The 11,817-nt window shown below is 37.0% G+C and overlaps 1 protein-coding gene across 3 annotated transcripts in view; it reads right to left on the minus strand.

Moving 5' to 3' along the window:
- Tex15 (testis expressed 15, meiosis and synapsis associated) overlaps positions 1-539 on the minus strand; it is a 100,438-nt gene extending 99,899 nt beyond the window's left edge. For all 3 annotated transcript variants that reach the window (XM_021236856.2, XM_021236851.2, XM_021236852.2), the window contains exon 1: positions 340-539. The gene's annotated coding sequence lies outside the window, so the exon portion shown is untranslated. The remainder of the gene's footprint in view (positions 1-339) is intronic.
- Positions 540-11,817: the final 11,278 nt, after the last annotated feature.

Consider the following 11,817-nt stretch of genomic DNA (forward strand, 5'->3'; position numbering starts at 1 on the left):
AGCAACCCCCTCGCTCCCCAAAAAAATACAAGCGGAGGGGCTGCTGAGGCCTGGTCCAGGGGCGACGCCTCGTCCTGGGGGTCGGGGCTGTCTCGGTGGCTCCACCGGGCTCTGCGCACCTCGGAGCTTCGGGACCCGGGGAAGCACACCTGCCCGGCGGGCTGGGGCAACGACCTAGAGCTGGGAGTTCAAGGCCGGGTGGGGCCACAGGCCCGGAACCCGCGCCCTTCCCCCCCAAAACCAACCTTGACTTAATGGTCATTCTTCCCTTTTTAACCCACCAGAAACCTTGCTAGTTTCTAACACCCACCCTCCTCATGTACCACACTCTCTACAAACCTTGAGTGGCCTTCTTTGTCCAGTCAGTTCTTCAGAACCTCATTCTTAGCATGGAACAGAGCTTCGACACCCAGAGTCCGCCTGAGGTTCAGGAACAAAGCGGGGGCAAGCACGTGGAGGAGGCGGAGCCAGGGGGCAGCTTGGTTTGCGCCTGCGCAGTGGGCGGGGCGAGCAGCCGTGACACCGATGTTGGCGTGGGTCACAAAGCGGGTGCTTAACTCTAGGTCATAATGCCTGTGTCATCACTTAAGTGGGCATTGTATCAGCTCAGCACAAGAAGAGGGGTGAATACACTATTTTGAGAGACCGCATTAACATAACTTGTATTACAGTATATTGTTCTAATTGTCCGATTTTATTATTATTGAATGATAATCTCTTACTATGCCCAATTTATAAATTAAACTTTATCATAGGTATGTATAGATATACATAGGGAAAACAGTATATGCAGACCTCAGGACTATCTGTGGTTTCAGGCATCCCCTAGGGTGTCTGGAAATAGATCCCTTGTGAAAACAGACTACTGTAAATAAAAAGCGCCAATGTCAGGTGTCACAGGAAACTGGAAAAAAAATTGTTTCGCGAACAACGCTATAGAACTATACCAAACGTGTAACTTCAGTTTGCTCCTATTTCTTTTAACCTGATTCCTGTCTTGAAATTCTGAAATAAACATAATCTGTCATTTAGTTTTTAAAACATTAATTCTCTATCTTTTGTTTTCTTAGATTTACTTTATTCTTACCTTTTTGTTTTGTTTTGCCATGCTGGGGACTGAACCCAGCTAGGGCTTGGCACATGCTAGGCAAACGTGGGGCCCCTGAGCTATACCCTCAGCCCTGATTTATTCTTTATCATCTTGATTGGTTAGTTTATATTAACCTTTTTTCTTTCTTTTCTTCAATAGGTTGGTTAGTTTATGTTCATATTATTTCAATTGCTAAGATTTTGAAGACATGGGTGTGACCCTGAAGGTCATATATCCTGAAATTTTGGGTTGTTTGTAGAATTAGTAGTAACATCAAGATTTTAGTAAATAGTGAACTATAATCTAAATGTTCATGTTTAGATTTGGCAAGGATCTTAGAGATTTTGGAAATTGAGACCCAGAAATATTAAGTAATTTGCCTATAGTTACATAGCTATTACTTAATTAAATGTTTATAATCATATTCTTTCTTTTAAGGAACCCCTGTCTTGCTACACATTGTATTCCATTTGAAATGAGATTGAGAAGGAATGGGATATATAAAGGACATGTTTTTGTTTGTTTGTTTGTTTTGGTACCGGGGATCGAACTCAGGAAATTGCGATTGCGAGGCAGGCGCTGGAACAACTGAGCTAAATCCCCGGCCCTTAAAGCACATTTCTTTATACATAGAAATAAAGTGTCAGTTTCTAGACATACTTCATGATTAGTTTGTCTAACTGGTTTTTAACCTTAAACATTTTGCATCAAGAAATATTGGTATGTCAGCGTACAGAATGGGAGAAAATCTTTGCCTGCTATTCTTCCAATAGAAGATTAATATCTAGAGTACATAAAGAATTCAAAATCTTAATACCAAAAAAAATCATACAGCTCAGTCAACAAATGAGCAAATGAATTAAATGGATATTTCTCAAAAGAAGTACAAATGGTCAATAAGCATAGGAAAAAATGTTCAATATCTTTATTTATTAGGGAAATACAAATAAAAACTGCAATGAGATTCCAATTGCACTCCAATCAGAGTGGCAATTAGTAAGCACACAAAAAACAATAAATGCTAGCAAGGACATGGCAGAATGGAACCCTTCTACATTGCTGTTTGGAATATGAATTAGTACAGTAACGATAGAAATCAGTATAGAGGTTCCCAAAAAAACTACAAGTAGAGCTACCATATGACCTAGCTATACTAGTCTTGGTATATACCTGAGGGACTTAAAGTCAGCATACTATGGGGATACCTGTATACCAATTTTGATTGTGGCACAATTCACAATAGCCAAGACATGGAATTAGCCGAAGTATCCATCAACAGATGAACTGATAAAAAAGTGGTATATTTACACAATAGCGTATTATTCATCCATAAAGAAGAACAAAATCTTGTCATTTGCAGGAAAATGGATGAAACTGCAGAACTTCATATTGAGTGAAAGAAGTCAGGCTCAGAAAGGCAAGTATCACGTTTTCCCTAATATGTGACATCTAAAAAAGTGACATGGAAGTAGAAGAGTAATTATTATTAGACAAGAAGAAGGGGAAAAAGGGGAGGAGTATAAGAGAGGATAATAAAGGGATAATATGATCAAAATATATGCACTAAAACTCAGTATTTTGTAAAATTAATAGGCACTACTAATAAAAGGAAAAAAACCCCATAAGAATATAGCCTCCAAAAAAATCCCTGGATAATCAGTATGATATCTACTTAGCAAACGTCTCAAAGTACACTAGTAAGTTGGCATCTTGACAAATTTTAAAAAATACATTGATCTGTTCACTCTCTCTGTCTCAGTCTCTGTTGCTCTCTCACTCTTTCCCTCTTCCATAGAGACAAAATAAAACTAACTTATCATACTTTGAAAAAACTTGGATCAAACTGATTTTCTACTGAAAATGTTCCAGCTCTTTAGGGCTTTATATTTTTGGAGAGACACTACCATTATTTATTTTATTAGATACTGTGACCTTTACACAGATTATCTCATATAATCCTCACAAAAATCCCGAATAATACCAGTAATCTTATTTTACAGTTGAAGGATCTAAAGCACAGATGAAATCATTTCCTAATAATACACAGACCATGAGTAGAAGAGCAAAAAGTCAGACCTATGGGCATTGGCGCTTGCACTTCACTTCTTTTCTACTGTACTACACTGAAAGTTTGAAAAGGAAGTAATCTTCTCAACAAACTCTGGAAAGTATAGATTATAGATTAAAGTTTTAGCTTTTGGCTATGCTATGACCTTCATAAGATCAGGCCATCAACATTTTTTGAATTAATTACTATCGTTTCAAGGCATTGCAGGGCATATTCAAAGTGCTATTCAACAAATGCTGTTGAGTTAAATCTAAGTAAATGATGGGCTCAGTTGCATGATCAATTGTTAATATATTGAGAAGTTTAAAAGTTTCTGGCCTCTTTTTGTATAATGATATAGAAGAGTCACTTGAGCAGACATATATCTAAAAGACAAATACATGCCCAATTCCACAGGGCAAGAGTACACATAAATTGTAACTTCTCTGTGAGTCAAAAATGGCTATATCTCTCAATATTCTCTTAATATGAGGATTTTGACATTGGGAAGAAAATGTGTTAATTTACTCCAAAACTAAAGAGCTTCCTGAAAGCAAAGAGAGGGAAACCTTGGCCTCCTTTATGGTCAGCCTTGTTTAAATGTTTGTGATCAACTGAGGTGGTCCCCACCAAGATACAGGTATTCTGGTGGCTATCTCCCTGAATGGCCCCAGGAGTGAGCACACTGAGGAGGAGGTGAAAGTATATGGAAGACGCTCAGAATTAGTGCTTAGCCTGTACTGGGTGCCCATGCTCTTCCTGCACCAGCCACTCCATTATGGGCAATCCATGGTGCTGTAACCCTAGGAGCACAGGCTTGGGACACAAAACTTGCAGGAAAGGTTCTTCTCCCTTGAGGAGTCTCCGTAATCCCTGCTGGCAGCTAGATGACCAGTGGCTCTGTCACAAGCATAAGCCCGGTGAAGGGATAACACAGGAAATATTGTTCCTTACAGTTGTAAAGTGGAGGGACAGGCGTGGCAGTGGCAGTAACAGGTGCATTGGCTGTAGTGAAGCCGTGTACCAGTAGACTAATCACTCCCTTATTCTTTGTCCACATAGCCTTGGGAACATGAAACTGGCCCCGTGATACTTACTAAGCCCACCTGCAGTCTTGGACAATTCAGGGTTAGGAGATGGGTTTTAAGGAGGGCTGCCATCTCAATCAATGTAAAATACTACATACTTTAAAATTTTATGTATATTCCATGTATTATGTATTGAAAATTCAAGTTAACTGGATGCCTTGTGTTTTATTAGTCAACCTTGTCTTCAAGGTAAAATTATGAATTTCTTTTTTTTTTTTGGTACCGGGGATCTAACTCGGGACCTTGCGCTTGCGAGGCAGAAAATTATGAATTTCTTAATCATTTTTCCAGATGAATTTTCAAACAGGGCTCATACCAGCTAAAGCCAAAGTAGACCATAAATACCATTTTCTCCATAATCTTATATTATCTGTGTGTAGTACTATTAGAGCATTCAGCACTTTATATTGCAATCACTAACTTTCTTATGCATTTCCTCAAATTTTCTGTGAGCTCTTTGAGGGCAGACAATGTGTTTTCCCTACCTCTGTAACCCTGAAGCTTAACATGATGCCTGAGATAGTCATAAATATCTGTTGAGCGCTAATGAATTTGAGCAAATTGTTATTCCATCCAGTAGAGGGCAGCTGTGCACACAATACAAACCCTGGAGAGCAATCCTTATGTTAGGGATGAACAAACCAAGCTTTTAAACTTGAAAAACCCCGTACTTCCAGCTGTCTACTTAACAACAGTTCTGCACTCCAACCACTCATCCCATACCTGAGCCAATATATGCTGAATCAGGATCAATCAGTGTAAATTCTTAATGTTCTATTGAAAAGCTCAGCCAAAATCTCACCTTATCCTCTCTTTTTTTTTTGCAGAATTCTCTTACCTGAAAATATTTTGAGAAAAAAAATCCATCAAGATGATCTCTGTTTTTGAACAATAATAATTTGATACTTTTTATACAGAATTCTAAATATTGTAGACATTACCATAATCCTTTAATAAAAGTCTTTAAAAATTGTTTGCATATGACTTTTTGGTTCCTATCATACGCTAAGTTGCCTGTCAGAAGAAACAGAATTGATGTAATCATGTTCACATATGCTGTATGCAAGGAAAAAAGGCAAGATTACTTTCACATGGGGGATACATATATATGATAGATATTATATATCTATCATATATATATAATATATATAATATATATGTAAAACATGTGTCAAACAAAAGTCAAACAAAACAGTTGTGCATCACCATGCCCAGCTTGGGTGTTATATTTTCTCATTAAGAAAAAGATATATCAAAGCTGGGCATAGTGGTACATGCCTGTGATCACAGTGATCTGGGAGACTGAGGCAGGAGGATTGCAAATTTGAGCCCAGCCTAGGAAATTAAGCAACTTTGTGAGACCCTGTGTCAAAAAAAAAAAAAAAAAGAAAACAAAACAAAAAAAGACTGTGGATATAGCTCAGTGTGAAGGCTCTGAGTTCAATCCCCAGTGCTACCCACCCTCCAAAATATATATAGTAATAGGCAATGATAATCAAAAGGGGGTATTCTGGTGTGACTGAACCTCCATTAAGTACTCTGCAAAACAAAAATCAATAGTTAAGGTGGTACAATATTTTTGTTACACTAAGTCTTTCAGGGAAAATGCAATCTAAACATAGAAAAAAAAATATATCAAAGGTGTATCAGGCAGTTAATAAAATATGTTTTTCCCCTGGATTTTGTGGTGTTACAATATTTGCTAACTTGTTTAAATCTCTACTTTGTTATGTGAAGACAGTAAAAACAGCTGCCTGCAAGGCAGGAGGAGGATACTCACCAGAACCTGACCATTCTGGCATCTGGATCTGGTGCTTTCAGCCTTCAGAACTCTGAGAAAATAAATTTATATTGCTTAGAGCACTCAGTCTATATTTTTTATAGCAGCCTGAATTGACTACAACATTATTCATACCTACTTTTTTTTTTTTTTTTGGTACTGGGGATCGAACTTGAGTCCTTGCACTTGCAAGGCAGGGGGAGGAACCACGAGCTAAATTCCTGGCTCATACCTACTTTTGTATTCATGATTTTATATTCTTAAAAAAGAGCCCTCAAAATTTTATAATATTCAGGACCCCAAATCCTGACTCCAATCCTAAAAGTAAGAATTATTGGTATGATATTAGGGAACTAAAATTGATGTTCACAGAGTTTAATAACTTACTTCAAGCCAGAAAGCCTATGGAGTTTGAGTAGATCAGAAATTCCAAAGTCAATTTAAAGATCAGTTTGACTGACAGAGCCGGGGATTTAACTCAATGGTTCCGCCGCCTGCCTCGCAAGTGGAAAGACCTGAGTTTGATCCCCAGTACCAAAAAAAAAAAAGTCTTGTCTTTTTGAGCAATGTAGTTTGGGCCTGCAGAGCATTTTCATAATCACTGTTTCAGATTTCAACTTTAACTTATATACAAAAATAAAGTTAAATTTCTTGACCAAACAATACAGAAGTAACATGTATTGAAAAGGATATTGAGCAGGGGATTTAGCTCAGTGGTTCTGCTGCCTGCCTTGCAAGCTCAAGGTCCCGAGTTTGATCCCCAGTACCAAAAAAAAAAAAGACAAGAAAAGGATATTGAGAAATTGTTGGTTGGGCTACAAAATTGATGCAAGTTTGGGGAAGTTTCTCAAAAAGTTAAATATAGAATTATAACATAACTCGGCAATATTTACTCAGTATATGTATAAGAATTAGAAACATACATCCACACAAAGCTTGTGTATGACGGTTCATAGAAGTAGTCATAATAGCCCAAAGAGGAAATAATTATAAATATTAAATGATGAATTATTCTGAGCAGCAGGATTCATAATAGCCAAAAGTGGAAACAATTCAGTTTTCATCAAGAGATAAATGATTAAACAAAATGTGGTATGTCCATAAAACACAATATTATTTGAGCATAAAAAAAATGAAGTTCTGATCCATTGTTATAATATAGGTGAACCTGGAAAACATTATGCTGAATGAAAGAAGCTAGATACATAAGGCCATATGTTGTGTGATTAATTTACATGAAATTATCCGGAATTGGCAAGTCTATGGAAACAGTAAGCAGATTAGTGGTTGTTAGAGGCTGTGGGAAGGAGAGGATAGTGAGTGATCACTCATGGGTACAAATTTCTTTTTTGGGGTGATGAAAAATGTTCTGGAATTAGGAAGTGTTGTTCAATGCACAACCTAGTAAATATACTAAAAGTATATTTACACTGCAAGAATTGTACATTGCAAGAGTGAAATTTATAACTAAAAAAAGGTTTAAAGAAATTACATTTCTTAATCTTAAAAGAATGTTATCCTTTTGCCTACAAAACCATGATGAAGTAATATGAAAGATCTATTGAAGTTTTATTTCAGGACTTAGGGGTTTTTTAAAAATCTGTTTGGAAAGAGATCCACTTGTATTGCTGATGCTAACTCAATACATTTTTTTTTTTTGGTACCAGGGATTGAACTCGGGACCTTGCACTTGTGAGGCAGATGGCAGAACCACTGAGCTAAATCCCCGGCCCTAGCTTAATGCATTTTTTATTCACCAGAGTTCTAAGCATACACAAGGCACTCAATAAATATTTTGATTTGATTATCCAATCTCTAGTCCAACTCATAAATTACTAAAAAAGCAGTACTAGACCTGACACATTAGAAGACACTTAAGAAATGAAAGGCACTCTAAAGGGAGGATAACAGATACACTCAGTGAATCTGGTTGGCTTCTCAGCAAGCATCATCTTGCTGTACCTGTGGTACAAATTCTTAAAGGTGAAACTCAGAGGTAGACATCACACTGAAACCCTTCAAAACACAAGTTATTCACAAGATGCCATACTCTTGTTTTCTTAGGAGTTATTTCTGTTCTTTCCCTGAAAAGCAATTCTGTTAGCCGCCGGTTATTTTTCTCACTCAGAGTTTGAATTTTTACCCTTAAAATCAAAATAACATGTTCTGATTTTTTTTACACCCAGGTTTGTTTGTTTTTGCAGTAATAGAGATTGAAAGCAGGACCTTTGCATTGAGCTACATCCAAGCTCTTTTAAATTTTTTTTTTTGAGACAGGATCTTGCTAAGCTGATCAGGCTCAGCTTGAACTTGAGATCCTCCTACCTCAGCCTCCCAGACAGATGAGATTACAGGCATATTCCACAGTGCCTGGCTACACCCAGTTCTTATTCCGTAAGTACCCATGCATACACCTCATCCTTTTATTTCCTTCAAATTTTTTTTGATGACAGTGATAATGATTCCTATGAAGTACAATCTTCTCTAAGAATCTGCAGAGGATTGATTTGAGATTTACTGCACATACTAACATCTATGGGTGCTCAAGTCTGTCATATAAAAATGGCATAGTATTTGCATATAACTTACACAATACTCTTATACATGTTAATCACCTCTAGATTATTTATAGTACCCACTACAATGTAAATGCTGTGTAAATAGCCATTGCATTGTATTATTTAGAAAATACTGGCAAGAAAAAGTTTGTACATGTTCAATAAGGATGCAATTGCTTTTTCCAGAATAGTTTAGTCTGCAATTGATTAAATCCATGGATGAAGAACTCACAGTTACAGCAGGCCAACTGCATGTGTGTGTATTTGTATGTGCACATGTATGTTTGAATATGTTACATTTTAAATATATTTTATTAATGTCACATATTTTAACATTATCTACTACTACATTTGAAGAAAGAAAAAAAACCACAAGAAAAGAAAATATGAAGAATTAATTTGCACCAGGCATGGTGGCACATGGCTGCAATCTCAGCACTTTGGGAGGCTGAAGCAGTAGGATTGCAAATTCAACTCCAGCCTGAGCAACTTAGTGACTCAATGAAATCCTATCTCAGTAAGAAAAAGAGCTGGGATTGTAGGTCAGTGTTAAGGCCTTGGGTTCAATACCCAGTACCACAAAAAAATTAATTTGGGATTATAGTGACTCAGCATTTTAATATAACTGTCATCTAATCTAGATGTCCATGTAACTGTTTTCCAGTCAAGAGTTCTCTGAGCCTTCCACAGGATGCCATTCAAGACAGAGATTTGATGAAATTCAGGTCTTCTGCAAAGACAACAATCTCTGACTTTCCTGTCTGGCAAACTGTTAAAAATAAGTGATGTGAATTATATTTCATTTTTTAAAAATTCACCTAAAATTAGTGGTTTTAAAAAATTGTACGCTTCTCCATTCAAATAATACATGAAGTCAAACTATAATGCCATACCAGAGAGATCATTGAAACACTTGGTAATGGAGATAGATTCACACTATTTTCTATATCTATATTAGTGATTCTGAACCTAGGGCAATTTTGCTTCTACGGGACATGTGGCAAGGTCTAGAAATAGTTTTGGTTGTCAGAACCTTGAATGGGAGGGATTAGGGTTTCTCATGGGGTACAGTACTAATGTGATCTAGTGTACTGGGGCCACAGATGCAGCTAAACATACTAGAAGGCACAGCACAGATCCACAATAAAGAATTCTCAGGCTCAAAAATGTCAAGACTGAGGTTGAGAAATTCTGAGCTGCATAGTCATACTTTATACTCATTTTTGTAACCATACTTGACAATGTATCTTGGACATTTTCTCATGTTAAAGCTTAAGAGTTTTACCTCATACCACTGTTTCTTTTTTAAAATTTTTATTTATATATATATATTTATTGGTACATTTTAGGTATAAAATACATGTACATTTATCATTGGGTGTTTGTACCAGAACATGATATATCTTAGTTCTTATTTTTTTCTCCCATTACCTGTGCACCCTTCATCCCCTCCACCCTTCCCTGTTTACACAGAGTTTGATTCCATTTTTTTTTCTCATAGTTTTTCCTTTCCCTTCTTCCCTTTCCCCTTCCCCTCCCACCATCCCCAAACCCTTGGACCTTTTCTTATTTCAAATTATCAATTATTCATTTTAATCATTTTCATCCTTATTTACACTTTCAATTTCTCACACTAGAGAAACTATTCGGTATTTACACATGTGTGTCCTCTTTATTTCACTTAAGAGTATGGCCTCAATATGCATCCATTTAGGTATAAATGTCTCTAGTTTCTCATTCTTTATGGCTGAGTAGTACTCCATTTTATTAAAAAACCACATCTTCTTTATCTAGTTTCCAGTCGATGGGCACTTGGGCTGTTTCCAAGCTTTAGCTATAAAAAACTGTGCCGCTATAAACATAGGTGCACATATATCGCTGTGGTATGATTCTTTTAACTCTTTGGGGAAGATTCCCAGTAGGAGAATAGCTGGGTCAAATGGGACCTCTAGTCCTAGTTCTTTGAGGTATCGCAATACTGATTTCCACAGTGGTTGCACCAATCTACATTCTCACCAACAATGGAGAAGGGTTCCTTTCTCTCCACACCCCAGCCAGCATTTGTTATTGGCTGACTTCTTGATAGCAGCGATTCTTTGTGGGGTGAGGTGGAATCTCAGTGTTGTTTTCATCTGCATCTCTCGAATGACCAGTGATGTTGAACATTTTTTCATATATTTATTTGCTGTTTTTACTTCTTTGTCCGAGAAATGTCTGTTCATTTCAGATGCCCATTTTTGAACTGGGTCTTTGAATTTGGGGGGTCTGATTTTTTTCAGTTCTTTATATATTCTCGATAGTAGACCTTTGTCTGAGCTACAGCTGCTAAATATTGCTTCCCACATTGTAGGTTGTCTCTTAGCTCTGTTGGTAGTTTCTCTTGCAGTGCAGAAGCTTTTCAACTGGGATGAGATCCCAGTTGTTGATTCTTTGTGCTAGCTCCCGTGCTACTGAAGTTTTGTACATAAAGTCTTTTCCTATGCCAATGTCTTCAAGAGTTCTACCTAACTTATCTTCCAGCAAGTTTAGTGTTTCTGACTTAATATTTAGATCTCTAATCCACTTCAATCTTAGTTTAGTGCACAGTGATAGGTATGGATATGGGTCTAGTTTTAATCTCTGACAGGTTGAAATCCAGTTTTTCCAACACCATTGATTAAATAGGCTATCTTTCCTCCGAAGAGGGTGGTTGGCTCCTTTGTCAAAGATAAAGTGGCTGAGTATGTCTGGAGATATTTCTGCATCTTCTAATCTATTCCACTGATCTTCGGGTCTGTTTCTTTGCCAGTACCATGCTGTTTTTACCACAGTAGCTTTGTAGTATAGTTTCAAGTTGGGGATTGTGATACCCCAGCCATGTCTCTGTTGCCTAGAATTGCTTTTGCTATTTTAGGTTTCTTCTGTTTCCAAATGAATTTTTGGATTGTTTTCTCCAGTTCTGTGAAGTATATTGTTGGAATTTCAATTGGCATTGCATTGAATCTATATAGTAGTTTTGGAAATATGGCCATTTTCACTATATTGGTTCTTCCTACCCAGGAACAAGGGATATCTTTCCATTTTCTTATATCCTCTTCAATCTCCTTCTTCAGAGTGTTGCAGTTTTCAGTGTAGAGGTCTTTTGCTTCCTTTGTTAGGTTGATTCCTAGATATTTCATTTTTTTAGATGCTATTGTAAAAGGAGTTATTTCCCAAATTTCTTTCTCAATGGGTCTGCTATTTGTGTATAAGAAGGCTATTGTTTTTTGAGTGTT

This window comes from Heterocephalus glaber, unplaced genomic scaffold, assembly GCF_053883595.1.
Source record: "Heterocephalus glaber isolate CG9 unplaced genomic scaffold, H.glaber_assembly_v1.0 deba00001461, whole genome shotgun sequence".
Classification (NCBI taxonomy): Eukaryota; Metazoa; Chordata; class Mammalia; order Rodentia; family Bathyergidae; genus Heterocephalus; species Heterocephalus glaber.